The following is a 16,396-nucleotide window of genomic DNA, read 5'->3' as shown; positions in this document are numbered from 1 at the left end:
AGAACCACTCAGATTTCAAGCTATTTTTTCAATTCAAACAAGGATCAGGAGCGTATTTTTATTTGTTTTGAAGGTCAATGATAACTTTTCTAACCAAGAGTAAAAAAATGATGGAGAAGCATTAAACAGAGTTTAAAAAAATATGGAGAAGCATTAAATCATCCCCTAAAAATCTCTCTCTTTGGCATGATATGCCTCTTGAACTTACACATAATGTTGTGTGTTACAATGATGATTCCTTTTCACTATGTTTGATGCCAGATTTTGAAAGACCCATGTAAACGGTGCTCCGTTTTTTGCCAAAATATCTCTGAATGTGTTTTGTTGCACAGTGCCCTCTCTCCTGATGCTCTCTGCCATCAGTGGTGACCCATGGTGGAGTTCTGGGGCTACCAGAGGTGGGAATGGGGAGGGCAGGAGCTGTATCTGGTGCCTCACCCTTCTAGAGAAGCCTGGGGGCAAGGAGTGCCATCAAAACTCATCCTGGCAGCTGGGTGACTGCGGGGAATATAGGCAACATCTTCCCCTTTTCTGTGAATGTCTTGCTGAATTAGGGTCTATTGTCCAAAATCTTCAGATGTGGGAGCAGAGGAGGAGGAGGATTTGTGTGTTTGGGCTGAGTCAGGCATTGATCCAGCCCAGACTGGAAGGTTGCCATAAATTCTGGTCCTTTTCACAAACAGGGATGCACATGGACTGACAATGTGACTGGGTTTGGAGAGGAAGATGTCTATGCCTTGGTTCCAGGGCTATCACAGTGGAGACAGGTAGAGAGGCACTTTAAAACTTTCATGGGTCTGTGGTGATTTTCATTAGACACCTCTGAGAAAACCATGGCAAATGAAGATGTTTCAGAGGCCAGGAAGATGAGTGAGATTCAATAACCCTTGGACACAGAGGGAGCACCAGGGTATCTGAACTGCTTCAGTGCATGCACAGCGATTTTCTCCCACCAAAACCTGGATGAAAGGCCAGAGAGGGGAACAATTAAGTAAGCACCTAATTTGCATTTGCCCAGCACTTGCTGTCTGTGCTGGACTGCACCCAGCTCCTTGCAGGATGGCAGGCTCTGGATTGTGGAAGAGCAGAGACACATTTTTGTAGCCTCTCTCCTGCAGCCGCGGGGGCTGTACGGGTGCCCGGCTGGGTGCCCGCGGCCAGGCCGAAGATGGCGACATGATGCTGCCACTCCCGGATTCCCTCCGGAACCCTGGGCAGTGGTTACCGTCTGCGGTGTGGGTGAAACAGGCAGGATCTCGGCTACAAGGTACCGAAGCAAAGGAAGGAGGATGGACACTCCTATAGGTACCAAGGATCTTTTAATTTTGCTTGGCGGTGCTAGAGACCGGTGACAAGGAGGGCGTCTCGAGGAGGCGGGGGGGTCACTGCTAAAGGGAGTGGACGTGATGGGAGGAGATGCAAAGCTAACCAATAACGAGGACCCAGCGAGGAGCGTGGGTTACAGCTGAGCCACTGAGAATCACACAGGGGAGGGGAAAAACCCCAGGGGCAAATCATACATCGAGTAAGGAAATGACTGACACAGAGATTTCTCGGGCTAAAGTGGGGGTGGTTACCATGACAAGCGGGTGGGGGGGAGCTCCAAAAGGGAGGAAATCGGGAGAAACCATTGTGAGGGAAGTACATGGGGGGAACCGAGGACCAAACCATTATTGAGTTACAAAAGGAATAACCGATTCTAAAAACACACAATGCCACACATTTTGCTTCTTTAGGTTTGTATGTTAAATGTTTTATGTTTTGTATGTTAAATTTGGTGTGTTTTGTATGTTAATCACAGAGGCATGTGGAAGTGTCTGTGCACAGCAGAGCCAGGGTCATTGTGCTTCTCAGGAGATTTAAATGGCCTGATTATTCCAAATTGTATTCCAGCTGTGTGGGCTGGTGGATTGTTGAGCTGTGGTGTACAGTCCCTTCCAAACCCTGCCTTCTTCTGTGTCATGTCACCATGCATAAGCCCTTGAATCAACAGGGAGGATGGGAGGATGTCACTTACAAAGAGTGCTAAGAATGCTCTGGGTGCCAGAGCTGAGATCTTTGCCCTGTCTATTCCTCCTCATCTTTGTTTCTTCATTTCTAAATGAAAATAATTTAAAAAACAGAGTTCTCTCAGAGTGGGAGGAGAAGATGGTTAGATGTTTAAAGTTTGGCCATTTGAGATGTCATTAGAGTTTTTTCTTGGTTTTTTTTTTTTTTTTTTAACCACCTTGCTTCTAGTGCTCTTGGTTCCAACTAAAAGCTTTAACATTTTGCCCTAAAGTCTGTGATCAAAGTTGAAGAGCTTGCCTACATTTAGAAATAGTTTTATCTTTACTCTAAGCTCACAAGTCAATTCAGTACTATTATATCCACTTTTTTAGTGAGGAACAGAAAAAAATTATAAAATGATAAGATTTCCCCAGGGTTCATAAAGGTGTGATATGGCCCATTTGCAAGTAAGCAGGAACAGGCTTATCATTAAGTTGGGTTTTCTTCCTGGAAGAACACTCAAGTTAGACTTAAAACTTGTTCCAGGTTTTAGGTTTTTAAAATTATTTTTGTTTTTTCTCATTTGTTTGTTTATTTTTATTTTCCTCTGTCTTCCCTGCCCCTCTTTCAACTACCCTAGTGGAGGATCAAGAGTAACCACCTGGATTTAAAGTCCTTCTTTCACAATTGTTAACTATCAAAATGTTGATTTCCAGGTGAAGTCACCAGATTGACATGTTGCTGCTAATTGAACAATCAGAGGTATTAATTACAATCAGACACAGTGAAATGCTTCTTTGTAAGCCATGAAGTCTACCAAGAGATCCTAATTTCTCTTTTTGCTTAGAACAAGTGGTGACTTCATTTTTATTGCCTCTCTGAACTGTCAGTCTGATGTCAGTCCTTGGGAAGGGAATATAAACTGAGCTAGTAGTTAGAAACAAAAGAGAAACAACAGACTGATGCATCAGGAGTTGGGAGGGAGTTTCATTGGAGCTGTAGGAATAGTTTGTGTTTCTAAGCTGTGTTCAGTGGCCTGTGTAGTATTGGTCTGGGTCTCTCTGATGTAGTTGAAAAGCTTCAGGCAGAACAATGCTTGGTAACTTTGGGAAATGGTCTTTTCTCAATTTATTTCCCTTTTGTTGGGCATAGAGCTTGGTTTTTAGCTGAATGTGAGTGTGGGTGTTTCTTGAAAAATGTCATCTTCTGTATGTGACTTGGCTTCTTTATTTATCTTGAACTTGTGAAAAGATGTTTCAATGGCAGAAGTGAAAATAAAAAGGGATGGAAGAGCCCACCACTTGGAGGAAAGTACCACAAGCTAAAAGTTATAAAACTGATTCTGCTTCCTTAAAAGTAACTTCTCAAAGTGTGCACATGCTGAAAAGAAGTTGCATAGCTTGTGCCCCAGCTGGGTGATTCCAGGTCCCTTCAGGAAGGGCTGCAGTTTGCAACTTCAGCTTCTTTTTCCAGAGGAATTATATTGGAAAAGAAAAGCACAGACCTTCATCTGAAAATGGGGACAGATTCATTAGGGAGGTGCTGTGTGCCTCTGGCCATGGGTACAGAGTGCTCAGTGTTTATTTGCTGGCATGTCCTCCTCTACACAGGAAAGCAGTGCTGTATTTTAGGTGAGATGAACTTCTCAAACCTGCCTCACCATAATTCCATACGGAGCTGTTGAGTTTCTAGTCTCACAGGTCATGGAGCATGTAAACTAAAATCTCTCCCCACAAAAACAGTGCTTTGCACCCAGTTGGTGGTTGTGCTTGGTTTTGTTACACTGGCTAAAGTAGAGAAGATACAACATGTAGTAAACAATGTTCATGGTGTGGATCTGGTGGATCCCTTCTCAGATGTGCAGTGCCAAGGTGGGGTCAGCAGCACTCTGTCTCAGACAATGCTGCTTTTGGGAGATGTTGCTTTTCACAGCAAGTGTTGGAGCTGGGGGAGAAGGGCTAAGGCCTGGTTAGGGCTTGGACTAGGCAGCTTGCTTGGAAACAGGGGGAAAAAGTCCAGCTGACATGCAGATATAGGTTCTAATGTGTCACCATGATATTTTCTGAAAAATCCTCTTTGCCCAGGATTTCTTCTCCTGGGAAGCTGTGAAGCCTCAGAAAAGAATGAAAACAATATTTATCTGATTGCTTGGGAATGTGGTCTGGAGATGGTTTACCAGCAGGTGCATCTTTGATTGGTTCCATGTGAATTATTCTTAATTAATGACCAATCACAGCCAGCTGTGTCAGACTCTGAGGAGTCAGTCACGAGCTTTCATTATCATTCTTGTAAAGCCTTCTGATGTATCCTTTCTCTTTCTGCAGTATAGTTTTAGTATAGCATGATATGATATGACATAATGTAATGTAATATCATATAATATTCAGCCTTCTGAGAACATGGAGTCAAATTCTCACCTCTCACCTCATCCTGGGGACCCTCACAAACACCACACTGATGCTCTGTGGAAGCTCTTCTGACCAGATATTAAGCTCCAAGAGGAAAGATGGAAAGTCAGGAGAATGGCACTGTACAGCACCAGGATATGGATTTATAGCTGCTATTGCCCAGCTGAGACTTGGTTAGCATTAAAATGTGTCAACAGGGTAGAAATAAACTGAACCTGGTTCTGTGTTAGTAGATTGTCCTCCCCTTTCCGAGCATATTTGTTTGCTATGGTTACTAAGGAGATCAAGCACAGTTTAGCTTTTAGCAGGCAGGAGAATCTGCCAGTTCTTCAACACAAAGGCCTGATAAGGTAATTTCCTTCACCTCACGTTGGTGGCAATGAATGCAAGTCAAGCACTGTAAATGGAAAAGGTGTCTCAAACTGTGTTTTCTGGTAGTGGCTGTGATTCTTGTGGGCTTGTGAATTGGCTGGCTTTGTCTTGGTGTTGGTGGTCTGAGATCCCAGGACCCTTGGGGGAGAAAAAGTTCCCTTTGTGTGGCAAGAAGAGATACTATTGAAAACCCATAAGTGTACTGTGCTGGGATCTCACTGCTAGTTGCTTTTTCCATGGCATAAAATGATACATTTTGGGGAAGACCAGGTCAGATATAAGATTGAAATCTTAGTGGGAAGACCACCAAATTGATCACTAACACATAAGGGGGACTGTAGAGTCAGGAACAGGACAAGAAGCCGTGGGTAGAAAGAGAGACATTATTAAAAAAAAAAAAAAAAAAAAAAAAAAAGCTTGTAGCTGTTTTCTAGTTTTAAAAAAGGGGAAGATTTAGACAAGTATGTTACAGGGTAGCTTTTGGCTTACCTTTCTACCATCACTGATACCCCTGAAATTCAAATTCTTTGTTCATCTGTTTCCAACAGCCTAAATGCAATCACAAGGTAAGCTCGTTCTGTAAAGTTTTTGGTGTTATGGAGGGATGTCTTAATAAATATTATCATCTGATTTGTTAGAGTATTGATGAGCAGAAGGGTAGCAAAGTTTGGGAGCATGGGGGAAAGAGAAATTGGAACTAATAACTGGCACATATCAATAACATGATTGTGGGCACTAAGTTCTTCTATCTACAAATGATAGCTTGGATTCCTAATATCTGCATTAGAGCACTTCCTTTCCTTTGGACCGAATTTTCTAAATTTGCAAACACAGATACTTTTACTGATAGGATCCACATCTTCATGAACCCTGTTCAACCTTGGCTGGAAGGATCATCTTGGCCTGGCCAGCTGGGATCCACTTTCTGTGTAGCTATTGCTAGATGAGAGATGGCATGCAGCTGTAGGAGCTGTAGGCATGCAACTTGGAAATAAACCAGTCTAGAGCTGGGAGCAGAATGACATTTGAATCTAAAATACATAGTGGTGATTGCTGGAGGAGTTGCACCACCAGTCAAGTCTGGTTCTGTCCTGGTTTCCATAAGAGGCACTTGAGTGTAACACTTCATGCACTTTAATTATGGAACAAAATTTGATCCTAGCTCTGTTGTTAATAATATATTTTGAGATTAAATGCTGCTATTGAAAATGATTCTATGCTCAAACAAAGGATTCAAATCTGGCTTTTGGGAGTTGTTTTTACTTAGACACTAAGGCTTGAAGCTCACAGCATGATGCCTGTGAGCCTTTGAGGTGAGAAACCAAAGCATGAAACTCCTAAACTATAGTTTCTTGAAAATACTTAGGCTGTTCTCCCCTGGAACTCTGCAGGAGTGCATGCAAGGTTTAGAGTTGCCTGTTACTGAACTAATCAGTGCTTTAAAGTCTAGCAGGTTCTGTTTAAATCCCTTCTGTGCCTTCACATGGGTGTGCCTCTCGCTGGCACTTTGATTTTAAATCCCTTCTAAAACTGGAGGAAAAACTGCGGGATTCATTTGCTGCAATGCCCTGGAACCTCTTCCTCAGACTAAAGAAGAAAGGAGCATCTCTGATCTTTGTGCTGAAGAATAGGGATTTTTGTCAAGAAAACTACCTATAAAGAAGAACTGCAGCTGGTGCAACTGCTGTTATTAAATTCATCAGCCATAATGAGAGGTATCAAGTCACAGTGTGGGCTCAGATGCACCTGCATCTGTAGAAGAGTCATCAGACTCTATTCTGAAGATTTTTCCCCATAAGGAATACTTTTCCAGAGGAAGAAGCATGCTTTTGAGAGAGCTGCTTGAACTTTATGAGGAAGTGCTTCAGTATGAATGAAGTCCATGCATTCTTACACCCCTTAAACACCATTTTTCTCTGGTCCTTGTATGGAAATCCATTAAGCCTTCACAGCTTTACTAGAGAAGTGTGTGTATGGAAAGAAACCTGCCCAGAGCCAGAATTTGGACTTCCTAAAAATCTCTGTCTGCCTTAACTTGAGTACAAGCAAAGCAGCCCTCATAACACACCTGAAAAACCACACAGAACTCACCTGTTCACATCTGCTACTCTGCAACAGCAAATTCCCCACAGAGGAGAACTTTTGGCATTCCCAGATTCTGCATCTTCCCTTCCAGGAACATGCCCCAAGTGTTCCTGCAGGTGGGATGCTAAGCAACCACTCTGCAGCAGAATGAGCTCTCACTGGCAAGCTGTAAAGGGCAGAACTGTGGTGTCAATGGGGAAATGTTCTGCAGAAAGTGGTCACTCTGGTCCTAGTCAGACCTCTCTTGGTCCCTTGCTGCAAAAATACCAGAGATGAACTTAAAAGCTACAATTTATGATGCTGCAGTTTATGTTGCTACTGGATTCCAGAAATATGTGTATGTTGAGTGGTTTATAGCACATAAACCCCCATGTTTTTCACAGGAGATACATTTACTTATCTTTACAACCAGCCTTTGTTCTCCTGGGGTGAAACTGCCATATCAATTTTCTTTCTTCCTCACACTCATCACCTCACTTTATTCCATAGGGATGCTAGCTACCTTTGCTCTCAAGAAGTGACATTGCAGTTATTCTTCTAGTGAAACTCTGAGCAATGCATTCCTCATCTTGCCTTTCACTTTGCAATCTGCTCTTTCTATTTCCATAGAATTACAGAATCATTTGGGCTGAAAAGACCATTTTAGGTCATTGAGCCCAGCTTTTACTGTCAAGCCCACCACTAGCCCTGTCCCAGGTGCCACATGTGCACATCTTTTAATTACCTCCAGGGATGGTGAATCAACTGCTTTCCTGGGCAGCCTGTTCTTTTTCCTGGTATCCAATCTCTGTGGTCCTGCCTTCCTGCAGCAACTTCAGATTGCTCAAGGTCATTACTCCAAGGTGCCTGAGTTGTGACACTGTTACCTGGAAGCCATGAAAAGCTATTTATCTGGGAAATTGCTCAGCACTACTCCTTTGGTGTCTGCTCTGTGGGAGTATTACTCTGTCAAGAGGTCATTCAGCAGACTCCAGATGAATGAGGGAATGCTGCAGATCAGTTTATCTGATGGACGAGTGAAATGTCAGGAGAGGAGTTGGTGAGGGAAAAAAAATAAATTTCTTTTCCCAGTCTTTAGGGTTACTGCTGCTAATCCATTCACTCATCTTGATAGCACGCTGTTTTTTAGTATTTCCATGTTTTTGTTTTTTCCTTTGTAGTTTTTTCCCCCCCCTAAATTTCCATTTTCTTGCATTTTTTACCTTCCTGGTAGATTACTTATGTAAGATGAGGAGAGTTTTTTCTAAGTGGCAATTTATATGAAATATTGTGACTTTCTTATTGTTGTCCCAATGGTTTACAATGCATTTTTTTCTCCTCTAGCTACAGAGGCTTTCAGCATTTGTTATATTTGTCTTTCATAACAAGAACCATTTGAACAGTTTCTTTATTTAGTTCACATGCCATTTACAATGTGTGTGTGGATGCTTGTGTTTTTCCTAAAAGAAAAATACAAAGAAAATTGTTCTCTTTTGTGAAAAGGGTGTGAAATCTTTATCCTCCTCATCTCTGCAGCTGCAAAGAAAACTCTAAACTTAAAGAGAAGAAGTTGCTGTTATGCTCTGGGGATGGGGAGTGATTGTGAGAAAAAAAATTTACTCTGCTGGGCAAGAAACTCCCTGGGTCACTTTGCTCTGTTATCCTCACAGTTTCTTACATGCTGCAAAGAGAGAAATTCTGAATGGAGATTGATTTGTTCATTGTCTCATCTGAACCAGCACCTTTATCATTTGTACTTCAGTTCTGCTGATGTCCATGTTAAACCTCTCTGCTTTAGACCAGGCCAGGATTTTCTTTTTGCAGTTGCTGTGATAATAAGCACTGAATGTTGTTTTAGTGTTCCTGTGCTGCTGTTTCATTTGCAGGGTGCAGGATGCTGTTGTTTGCTCTGCTCTTTGACCTTCTGCTTCTTCATCTTGTTTTTCAGCAGTGTCTGCCCAGAACCTATCTTTAAGCAGAATGTAAAATTGAAGGATGTTGTTACCTTCAGAGGAGAAATGTAGGCTTTGATGAGGGAGATAATGACCTGAACATCTGGGTGTCAGCCAGCAGTGGTGTTGCTGCCCTCTGCATGATAACTTCAGGGAAGCCTGCTTGGGAACTGCATGTTTTATGGGAATTTGAATGGTTTCAAGATGTTTATTGTCTGTTAAGACCAAACACAATGGCATTGAAACATTCAGTGGAGGAGCTTCTGTGATGGTGCTGTGACAGGAGAGCTTTTGACTTTGAGGACCTCTCATAGGAAATTTGCAGAAACACACAGTTTTCCATTAAATACTTGGATTGGAGAAAGCATTCAAAACAAATTAGTCACCAAAATACAGAGAAAACATTGAGAGGCAGCTGCTTGGTACCGAGAATGAAGGACAGGGATTGAGTTCTAAGCAAATGTAACAAGGGGATTCAAATCTGAGCAAAAAACTTTGGGTTAAGTCTCAAAACCGTGGTGTGGAGCAGCTGGAAGCTGCAGTTTGCTTGGCTTCTCACTTGAACACCTCAGTCCAGGTGAATGCTGTGATTTCCTGGGACATCTTGACCCAGTTGCACACTTTGAGGGGCTGTTTCTGCAAGTGTTGGGATAAAGTCTAATCCCAACAATCCTCTGGCATTCATGTGCAGCATCCTAACTTCTCAGAGCACAGTCAGCTTTCCAATGGTAAGGGAAATGTGCTTATATTTTTCCTCTTCCTCTTCTCTCATTCCTTCCTTTGCTCCTTTCAACAGTTTCGTCTGCATTGTAATAGAAAAATAATTAGGGATTCTGATCTTTAAAAAAAAATTAGTTTGGATTTCTTTAAATCATTGCCTGGTCTTGCTTTAAAATTTGACTATAAGCGGAGGAGTTGAGAATGAAAGAGATTTTTCAAGCATAGAATTGTCAGTGTGACCCTTGTATTGGGATAAAAAGAAAGGAATATATTAAAATTTAGTAGATTGAAATGTTACAGTCCCTGATTAACCTCCCTTTTTTGTTGCTTTAAGGTATGTTACTGTCCTTGGCTAGGAATAAGGCTGAACATAACAAAATTGTAAATGGAGAAAGGCAAGGCCCTCTGCATTCTCCAGTTGTGTGGTACAGCTATGGTAACAATTGGTTTGCATTGGAAACAAAAGGAGCCTTGCTTAATGGAAAAGGAATGAATAGAAACCTCTTCAGTGCAGAGCTATCAACATTCAGCATTCTGTTCTTGTTGGGTGGATTTGTTGGTTGAAACCCTGTCCCTGAAACACTTCTGTCCCTTCTGTGGCTGGATTCTTGAGCTCTGAAGTACCTGCAGCAAAGTCTTGCTATGCAAGAATATGAATAATAACATAGATTTAAGTTCCATAAAGGGCATCAGATGACCTGTGATTGCAGAGGGAGTGTCTGAGTTTATACTGGTTTTATCAGGATGTAGTGCCACGTGAGACAAAATTCTACTGCCTTTCAGGCAATTTTCTGTGTTGTCCAGCTAAAATACAGTTTTTCTTGAGACAAAGTGGGCCCCAGAGCCATGTCCATGCTGCTGTCCCCTGCAGGTGACTGCCCTTTGCATTACCTGCAGCTGACCTTGGTTATACCTCCTGATCTTCCTGCTTATGTAGGGGGGAAAAAAAGGGAAGGAATTGCTTCTAAAATGTGTTTGGTTAGAGGCCAACTTCCAGTAATCAAAGCAAACAGATCTAAATTCCAAATACTGAGTGTAATAGCACCTTTTATAAAATTAGGGTGACCTGTTTTATTGAAATCTATCTGGTAGATAGATGCAGTGTTTCCCTTCTGCTCTCCTATTGGATTTGAGCTCACCTATATAAAACCCTCTTCATAGGTAACAAAGTTTAAAAGCACTGACAAGAAAAGGAATCTGCAAAACAGATGTTAAAGGAAAGGAGTCAAAAATCACTGCTCTTACCCTTTTATTTATTCCCTTATTTTTCCAAACTGCTTTGGATTAGCTTGCATCAGTGTCTTCAGCCATGCATGGTTATGCTTTAGGGGGCAAAATGCTGGGAAGGAGAAGTTAAGCTTTGCTCTTAGCAAGAAAACAAGATTTGTTGCCATACATTGTCTGTCAGTTCCCTTGAGTGTCTTCCAGTGAATTACTGGGGTTTGCTGAGATCTGTTTTCAAGTTCACTGGTGTCTCAGCTGAGCACTGCACTGGTGGGGCAGTGGGGGCCAGTGCTGCCTGAGGTGACCAGAAAAAGAAAATTCCAGATTTTTTTAGCCAGGAAATGCTGCCTGAATATCCCTCTCTGTCTTCTTTTCTGTCCAGCTTGTGGGTGTTTTGACAAATCACCACCTGGTCATCAGCTGGAAAGATCAGCTCCTTCCACATAATTTCAAATATTAGCTGGTAATCCATGGATAAAATTGCTGAGGTAGATGGGAAGCAAAAATCCTTAATCTAGATAATGTCTCCACCAAATGTGAGTAAATACATTTCACTGTACACTCAGCATTTCTTTGAAACAATTTAAATGTGATGGAAATTCTAAAGAGTGAGGAGCAGGGATTGATTTGCTGCTCCAACTGAGCAGAGTGAGGGCAGGAATCCTTAGGAGGAAGAGGGTGTGAGAAGTATTAGGAAGCTCTTCTCCAGAAAAAGCTGGCCAAAATAAATTACCTCTGCTCTCTGGAGGGCAAGAAAGCCAGGCCAAAGAACTGGGAAAAGGTCAGTCTTTTTCCATATTGGCCTAGAAGTGTCTTAATTCTGGAATTTTCAGGATACTGAGGAAGTGGTGGTAATTGGGATCATTAAGTCACTACCCAGTTAATTATTTTTATCATCGAATCTTGAGGGTATTTTTATGGGATAAATAATTCCTTTTTTCATCAGATAAAAAGTGAATTTTATGTGATCCCTCAGATGTGTGGCCTGAGTTTCTCCAGACTTGAGAATTTTGCCCCATGCTGATACCTTATTTAATTCTTGGCAGTTTAAGAAGCGTTTCCAAACATACAGGTAACCCATGGAATCTATTTTGTATGCCCTAAAAAGCAATTTTTTTTTTGTATCTAATGAAGTATTTTATTAGACTAAAAGCCCTACTAGTTTTTCAGATATATTTTTAGCCATAGTGGTATAGTAGGATTCTCTGTGCACACACTGAATGTTCTGCTTTCCAGCACTCTTCATTACTGTTATTATTGTTTTTTTTGTTTTGTAGGGATGGAAAGAAATAGAACAGGAGCAAAATCAGGAACAGAAGTGAGGTCTGCATGCATTTGTGAGGCCTTAAAGAGATGACTGTGCCAGGGGCTGAGCAGTTTGCTGCTCACTCTGTGGGAGACAAAGGCTGAATGGCACTTCCCAGACTAATCCACTGAGAGCCAAGAAAACAGAGGTTGAGAGCATAATTATCCTTTGAACTGCATGTACAGCGTGGTTCAGAGCCCACTCTGGAGCTGCTCTGAGGGCAAGCCCCTGAGATGCACACAGGATGGGTTTTGGCAGCAGCTGCTTTGATCTCCTAATCCACTTCCAGTGCATTAACGGGAATTTAACCTGGGATCACTCTCTGCAATTCAGCTCTGCTCAACCTGAAACTCAGAGTGTTTTCTGGAGTTTGCTGTGGGGAAAATGCACATTAGTGTGTTTGATTTAGCATTGAGGAGACAGAGCCTGTTGACAGAAAACATTGGGAGTAAATCTCTCCGTGGCACTTCCTACATGGGAACCTCCACTGATCTGATCTCAGTTGTGGGAAAAGATGAATGCCAGAGGAAACCCAGTAAAAAACATTTTAAAACTATGATTTCTTTATCTATTTATCTCTTCTTTTTTTTTTTTTTTTTTTTTTTTTTTTTTTTTTTTAGTTTGGAAGTTGATTTTGTCACTGCGAGTGGCAATGCAAAGTGAAGATGTCATTGATCTGCTGAATTATGTGGGTCTTAGAACGTCACCAAATCTCACCAAATAATTTTTAAATGAGAACATGCTTAGATTTATGGACCATGTTAGTCCTTTGGCAATGGAACACAACCATACTGTTAGAGGGATGGCAGTTATCTTTTGTTAAGTGGGCAGCTTTCCTTATCTCTTCCACAACCAGTCCTCCCTCTGGAGAAACCTCTGTTCATGGGCCAGTGAGTGTCACTGCCTGGCTGATAAAATTCCATCATCCCACTGGGAGATGCTCCACCCAGGGGGAGGAGCCAAGAATTCCCAACTGGATCTACTCTGGATCTTGGGACACCAGAACAGCATTTCCACTGGATTCCCAGAGGAGCAGCTGCCTCTTCCACTGGATCTTCAGAGGAAGACTGCACCCTTTTCTACGGGAGCCATCCCTGATGCTCCAGGAGGGCTGCAGCCACAATTCCAATGGGACTGCTACCAACACCTTCACCCACAGGGTGTCAGCTTGTATTCTGACTCTGTTAGTGTTGTTTTGATTTACTGCATTGTTTATTTTGTTTTTTTTAAATTTTCTTCCCTAATAAAAGAACTGTTATTCCTGCACCCCTGTCTTTGCCTGAGAGCCCCCCTAATTTTTAATTTATAGCAATTGGGAGGGAGGGGGTTCACAGTTTCCAGTTCAGGGGAGGCTCCTGCTTTCCTTGGCAGACACCTGTCTTTCCAAACCAAGACAAGGCATTACTTCTGTCCTTGCTGCACCTAACCCCATGAGGGCCCTGCAGCCCTGGGTATGCACACATGCACTAGGATATTTTCAGATAAAAAAATCAAGCATGCATTAAGACTAGCTGTAGATATCACAAACTTCCAACTTCTTTCTTTTTTCAGTTGCAAGGAAATTAAATTTATTTCACAAAATTCTGCACAGAAGGCACGTGCTTCTCTTGGCTGCCCAATAGTACTATCATAAGTTTGCATTCAAAGTGCATTTTGGATTTTGCTACTGGCAATGCTGATTCCTTTTTACTCAGTGCTCTAGTGGCTGAAGTAAATTTCATACTCCAAATCACAAGCTTTGTACTTGATTTACTTCAGTTCTTCTGTACTTGGAAAAATTAGCTTTTTCTTAAAGGATGTAGCGGTTTGGTGGGTTGGATTTCTTTCATTTTTTGATCACGCTGTGGCTGTGCTTTGGATTCTTCCTTTCTGTTTTCTATGACTTCTTTTCCTTTCTCTTTTCCAACTCCTGTAAAACTTCCTGACTCTCCCATTTCCTTTCCAGCTCTCGAGGAGTGTTGCAAACAGATCCAGGGATGAAACCCTGCCTTTGCCCCAGCTGATACAGGAAGGGAGGGACTGAGCTTCCTGGCAGTCTGAAATCCAAACAGAGCACTGAGGAATGGCTTTGCTCCTGCTGGTGGGACATTAATGCCTGCAGGAAATCCATCAGTAGAAAAATTATGCTTTTGGGCAGAAAATAAATTTGGGGAAAACAGGAGGGAAAACACCAGAGTGCCTGGAGGGTTTTGGACAGGCTGCTGCTGAGGGCTGTAAATTGTGCCCTGTGTGAACATCTCCTTGTCCTCACCTGCTGGTATTTACCCTTCTGGGGAAGGTCCACACATGTTTGTGGAGCTGCAAGGATCAGGTTGCATGGTGGTCATGTGGAAGACTTGTGATGCCACAATGCCACATCCTTTTATTCTTGGTTGTGCATACCAAGATTTTTTTTTTTGATCTTTATTGGTTTGGGTGGGTTGGGGTGTTTTTGTTGGTTTGTTTTTTTTGGTTGTTTGGTTTTGGTTTTTTGGGGTTGGTTTTTTTTTCCCTTCTTTTTTTTTTTTTTTTTTTTTTTTTTTTTTTTTTTTGATACAGAGATTGTATTTTAACTTTTCTAGGTGGATGTGGCTGTTTTGAAGTCTGGAGGTATGGAGAGCTTCTGCCCATCAAAGTAAATTGCATTTCCAACAGTAAATAAGTACCAAACCTTAGCAGAGTAACTTTCCAGAATCCCTGAGAAGTGAAGCAAGCCAAACAAAGTGAAAAGATGCTGCTCTCTTTATCACCTGTGTCTTGTCTTATTCCTTGAACAGAAACAAGCTCAGTCTTTGGGTACATTTTATAAATTTCAGGTCACTGAAGTTCCACCATGACTATCTTTGGATTTAAGGGTTATACCCTCTTCCTTGGCTTGGAAGAAGATCCAAATGTAAGCAAATGAACATGGTAATTTATTTAATTTAATGCTTTATTTCCTTTTTAGTTAAATTCCTGTAAAAATTGCTGCATCCCCCTATTTAACGCTGTGTCTATCCTATATTGGAGATATATATGGAGAAGTAAGGTGACATTTTTTTCCTTACAGTCATGATAATTTATCAAGAATTATTTCTCAAGAAAGAACTGTTGTGATTAAATTTGGAATGATGTCTACAACAGAGGTAAGAGACAGCTACTCTCTAAACCATCTTTTTAATGTCTTTCCTTCTTTGTTTTCTGGGATAGCCTTACAAAAAAAAACATGTATTTTTATATCCAATGATAAATCCTGTAAGTTTGCCTTCAGAAACTTTTTTGGAATTGATTTTTTGGTATTCAAAGAATAAGGACAGGCAAAAGGGAATAATTTTGAGAGAGGGTTTCTGCTCTTCCCAGAAGCTCTTGTGGTTTGGAGAGTTGTGTGGTAAATCTCATCACACACATTTCATGTGCTGTTTAATAGCACAGTTAATAAGCTTAGCATTGGGAGCCAAAGTGATTCCTGGCTTGGCAGCGCTTTCTGTAATTTGGAGAAGTGAGTTTTGGAATAGAAATGAAAGTTCCTGGCTCCTCACAGAAAACACATTATGTGCTTGGCTGCTGAGTGCCTCTGAACCCCACCAGTACCAAAGGAGTGTGTGAATTCTGTGCGGCTTTCCTGACAAGGTAAATAACCCCTGTCAGCTCTGTTGCTATTCTTTTACAAGTCAGCATCTTCACTTTGGGCATTTTGTGTCTGTTGTGTTGCTGCACTTCTGGATCATTTCCTAAAAGCTCTTAAAGCCCTGATGCAGGAAATAGGGAAAACAATCCACATGCTTTCTTAACTGAGAAATCGGGAGAGAAAACTGAGGTTTTTTTTTTTTTTTTTTTTTTTTTTTTTTTTTTTTTTATTATTTGGCCGAATACATATTGAAGGAAATTATACTGATAGATTTTATATATATATGTAGTATTAATATATATCATACTATTAGTATAGTACCACTAGTACTATATATATAAAATATATATGGTACTACTAGTACTATTAATATATATTATATTTTATATATAGAATATAAATTATATACTTATATATAATAATTATAATTTTTATAAAGCAATTTATAATATATATTATATATTATTATATATGATTAGATATACTATATAGATATGTATGGTACAACTGGTACTATTAATATATATTATATTTTTATGTATAGAATATATGAATTATATGTTTATATGTAATATAATGTAATGTAATGTAATAATATAATATAATATTATATTATATTATGTTATATTAATATTTTATATTTATCTATATTATGTATCTATCTATATATAGATAAATAATATCTGATAGGGAAGGAGAGGGAAACTGGGATTATTCTTTCTCTTGGGCTGAGTGCTGGCTTATTGCCCTGTGAGGAGGTGGTAGTGTCCTCCCT

At 40.9% G+C, this 16,396-nt stretch overlaps 1 long non-coding RNA gene across 1 annotated transcript in view; it reads left to right on the top strand.

Annotated features, from left to right (window-relative positions):
* LOC132328065 (uncharacterized) overlaps nucleotides 1-13,277 on the top strand; it is a 53,240-nt gene extending 39,963 nt beyond the window's left edge. Inside the window, exon 3 of the long non-coding RNA XR_009486672.1 lies at nucleotides 12,656-13,277. This is a non-coding gene — a long non-coding RNA (uncharacterized LOC132328065). The remainder of the gene's footprint in view (nucleotides 1-12,655) is intronic.
* The last annotated feature ends 3,119 nt before the right edge of the window (nucleotides 13,278-16,396 follow it).

The sequence above is a fragment of the Haemorhous mexicanus genome, chromosome 5 (assembly GCF_027477595.1).
Source record: "Haemorhous mexicanus isolate bHaeMex1 chromosome 5, bHaeMex1.pri, whole genome shotgun sequence".
Lineage (NCBI taxonomy): Eukaryota > Metazoa > Chordata > Aves > Passeriformes > Fringillidae > Haemorhous > Haemorhous mexicanus.
The sequence above is the reverse complement of the archived record's forward strand: the minus strand, read 5'-3'. Positions and strand labels throughout refer to the sequence as shown.